This window comes from Cryptomeria japonica, chromosome 11, assembly GCF_030272615.1.
Source record: "Cryptomeria japonica chromosome 11, Sugi_1.0, whole genome shotgun sequence".
Lineage (NCBI taxonomy): Eukaryota > Viridiplantae > Streptophyta > Pinopsida > Cupressales > Cupressaceae > Cryptomeria > Cryptomeria japonica.
Window position 1 is genome coordinate 310300756 of NC_081415.1, and position 4258 is coordinate 310305013.

At 33.3% G+C, this 4258-nt stretch overlaps 1 long non-coding RNA gene across 2 annotated transcripts; it reads right to left on the reverse strand.

The window, feature by feature from the left end:
• Window positions 1–1333: 1333 nt before the first annotated feature.
• LOC131065036 (uncharacterized) lies at window positions 1334–4016 on the reverse strand. 2 transcript variants are annotated; one of them, XR_009111375.1, is made up of 5 exons: window positions 3716–4016; window positions 3262–3448; window positions 3040–3133; window positions 1585–1716; window positions 1334–1484 (listed from the first exon to the last, which is right to left on the reverse strand). It is a non-coding gene; the product is annotated as an uncharacterized LOC131065036 (long non-coding RNA). The 2 variants fall into 2 exon arrangements; XR_009111374.1 differs by having other exon boundaries at window positions 1334–1716; window positions 3716–4015.
• Between the last annotated feature and the right edge of the window lie 242 nt (window positions 4017–4258).

The window sequence follows — 4258 nt, forward strand, 5'->3', positions numbered from 1 at the left end:
AAAGAAAATTTCTATTTCTAATTGGATAAAAATAACACTCTTTTATCTTTTTGTTTTTATGACACATAAGAAAGTTGCCTCGATTTTAAAAATAATTTTTTTTTTCATATGTTGCATTTTTTATTTTCTAAATGCTAGTGTTTAAATTTATTATTTTTTCATATTCCACAAAGAAATATTTATATTTTGTAAAATAAAGATCCAAAATAACCATTTTAAATATTTAAAAAGCATTCCATATCACATTACAATAGAGTGTTGCATGTGAGTGAAGTTGTAATATGACATGCATCAATTTTAATTAGAGGGAGTTTTTCTTAACAAACATTCTTCAATCCATTATGTGAGTGCAATACACCTCTTGACATAATAACTTTGATAACTAACTTTATTAAATTAACTTTCATAAATTGAAAAAATTTAATAATTAATTTTAATAAATTTTATATCTTTAATAAATTAAACTTCATAAATTAATAACTTTTTTAATGTCAAATCATAAATTAATTTAACGTGGACATTGGCATGTTGTTATGGTTAAGTTGTGGAAGTGTTGTACTTTAATGTTGTTAGAGGATGAGGTCCCTATTTGTGATCTCATTGATTCATAATTAGATGAATTTCTATGCTAAAGAAAAACAAATTTAATGAAAGCCTTAAACATTATAACACTTAAATTTGCTAAATGTTCAATGCTAAGAAACCACAAGTGTTGAATTTATTCCTTGATGAACCAACCTCGTATATCCCTAGGACCTCTTACAGATGGTTGTACTCAAAGGTTAAAGTCTTATCCATATAGATATCTCATATTTGTGTAATTGACCTCTCGTAGTATAGACAAATATTAATTAGTCTTCCCAACGCGGCACTGTGCATCAAAATGAGTTCTATTAGAAGTGAGCACTGCTTGCAAATCTTCAATTGCTTATTTCAATCATTTGATGGATGCTTACTTCTTTTATGACTCGTATTCCCATTCCTTGGTTTCAAATTTCCTTGGAGAGCTTCATTTGGGTTTTGGTCTAAGACTTCGAATCGTCAATCTTGGTATAAACACAACATTTTGAAAGGCTCCTCAACACCCTGTGTATACTTATAGGAAAGCTGATCCACTGATCTAAATCATGTCCTTGGTAGAAGTCCCTCAAAGTCGTAGTAATCAAATATGACATCACTTCACTCATTGCCGTTAACTGTCAGTTAGTCTTAAATCACACACATTAAGCAACATATTAAGTCTAGATGACGTTATTCAATTCTGACTGTTTAACGCTTTGAAGTCTAGAAGTGTATTCTTAGTGTAACAACATACATTAGAAACATGTTGAGTCTAGAAAATGTCAGTCAACTCTAAGTATTTAACACTTTTAAGCTTAGAAATATAAGCTTAGTGTATAATTTAAGCCATTCCTTAACAGCCAGGCAACCATGCAGCTACAAATGCGTCCATCTGGTCCAGGTAGGGCTCCACAACAAGAGGCCTGCTTGATATCAGAACAACCAGGCATTTCATTTTACTGCAAACATTCTGTATAACATCTATTCCACGAGAAGGAATGGTTAGATTCTTGTTATATCCACCTGTTTCCACGTATGCAGGTTCTCCCACCAAAACAATGCCATAAGAAAATCCTTCCAAATCAGTGGTTGTGGGGTCTGGAAGTTCTTTATAAAATACTTATAGAGTCCCTTGGCTGACTGCAGCTTGTATGCCTTCAAAAATAATGGGAAAACCACAGGTTGAATTTAATCCGTTTCAAATAGCATGAAATAGGATGGTAAATTTGTATTATCTATCATATAATCATACAAATCGATCATTCAATGTTGCAAGGAGGAGAAGAAATTCACTGTTATACAAAACATCATCCAATTTACCATTTTTTACCTCTGGCCTGTTAACATTATGATCGGGTATTCCCTCCAAAATTTACCAACACTCTTAAACTTGGTTGCCAAAAAAGACGCTTGCAAATAGGGTGGAGTCGTTCCAAAATAAAAGAAAATCTTCATTGGCTGGCACAATTTCAACTATATTTCTGTCAAATGCCATAATCAAATCTCACCTTCGAGTTTTCATACTGCTAGCTTTCAAATTATCAAATATACAATCTTCTAATAGTGATTGAAGTGATACCCTGTGGATCAGCTTCAACTGTATAATGCATTTAAATTCAAAGGGTTGGTTATGTCTTTCTTTATTTATTTTAATTTAAACTATAAGAAAGGTAAAAATTTATTCAAAATAAAAGAAGTACAAAGCAAGAAAGACCAACCATCTAACAGAAAAAAGAGCACTATACAAGCTTGTCTGTATCCACTAATCCAATACCTGAAACAATTCTAAAAACAATTACTCCATATCCATATTACAACCCCACAAATTACCATGCACAAAAACAAAAAAATTAGAGAAGTAACTGTAGCTAAAGCAGGGGATGGAAAGTTTTAGTGCCGGTCTTATATGATACTACTCAACAGAGATCAAGAGACTTGGAAGTTAGTTGATTGGGTAACAGAGATTTGTTGTGGCAGCCATATCAGCCATTTTAGCTTCTGTATCAAAGATGTTTATTTTGAGACAAGGCCTAATTGTTTACTGGGAAAGCCTTAGTGGATAACAGAGGTGAGAATGATGGGATTTTTGGTAAGGCAAAACCTTTTGCCAGGTAAAAAGATTAAAACTACTACGGTTTCCACGGTAAGGTGATTTCTCCTGTGATTAGATGTAATGTGAGGATCACCAATATCACTCTTCCACAAATGGGTGAGTATTTCTTGTTGGAAGAATTTCCAACAACCAATCTCTAATATCCTCACTACAAAACACAGGTTAAATTTTAGCATTGAGTCTGCTCAGTATCAAAATGAAAATGAAAAATCATGCTCAGTTTCTGATGTTATTTTCAGGTTTTCAAATTTTAAGTGTATTTAGTGGATTTTCTGTTTTGGGATATTTCTTACTTTTTTCTAAGTTCTTGTTGTTACACCAATAAAATAGGCCCCAATGCATTATAATAAAAGAAATTGACTTACTCTCTTTTTGTCCGTTTGTTTCATTGGCTCCGGTCTTCCTTTTGGATCCTTTATTCCAAGTCGATCTATTCTCTCTCCTTTTATGGATCAAATTCTGCAATTATGCATAAATTTATACTCTTTCTAATAATGGATAATGTGATCCAAAACATGGACACGAAACAGCTATACACAGTTTCCTTCCAGAAGCTTTACACTTCATTAATAAATTTATAGCTATACCTATTGTTGTCTGGCCACTGCTTCGTTCCCAGTCGATTGCCCATCCTCCACACTGATAACCCGGATTGTTTGCATAGCTTCCCGCCACCATGATCTTTGCAGCATTCTTGCTCAGAAGCAACAATGGCTCTAAGGGTAACAGAACCAAAGACCTCCTAACAGCCTCTCTTGCCAATTGCCTGTGAATCTGCAGAAGCAATCAATAGCTCAGCAATTGGCGCTCCGGACATTTCTAATTCCAAATTCATGAATACATAAACTGAATCATCAAGTGATACACTTCTGCTATAGAAAACTATTGCAAAATTATTGCTATTTTTGATTACCTGGTTTCATGTCCATCGTGAAGAAGAGTCATGAACTTGGAATAAATAAATAGTAACATCGACATAATTCCATCAACAAATTTAATACAAGCAATTATTAACTCTAGAAATTGTCTCGGGATATTTACCTTGGCTCAACAAATCTATATATGGCACTCTAGACAGAGAAAGGTACATGTTACCATATCACAAAGCCTAAAATATAGACCAAGATGTGAACCTCATGATTACTAGCTGTTAAACCCACCGCAAGACCTAAAATTAAACAGCAATAGCACCATAGAATTCATTAGACAGTCATGTCAGGTAATAAGTCATGTACAATTTCTCTCAAAGGATGTAGTGACATCATGAAAGGATCCTATATGAAATCCATAATGAGTTAACAGGGAAAAAGTGAATGAAACACAAAAGATCCTTTACGGAATCCATAATGAGTTGGCAAAGAAAAAGTGAATGAAACACAATATAGATAAAAGGTTTCTGTAGTATGATGTATATCACTAGTACATGTGTCTTGTGTTCTTGCTACATACTAGTCACAGTATATATTGGTCCAATTCAGAATCAGCGCAGGGTAATTCAAGATACAATGGTACAGCACAATCCAAGTGGCATCATTGGTATTATAATAGACATTTTGCTAAATGTTGAATTTCTTTAAATAGAGA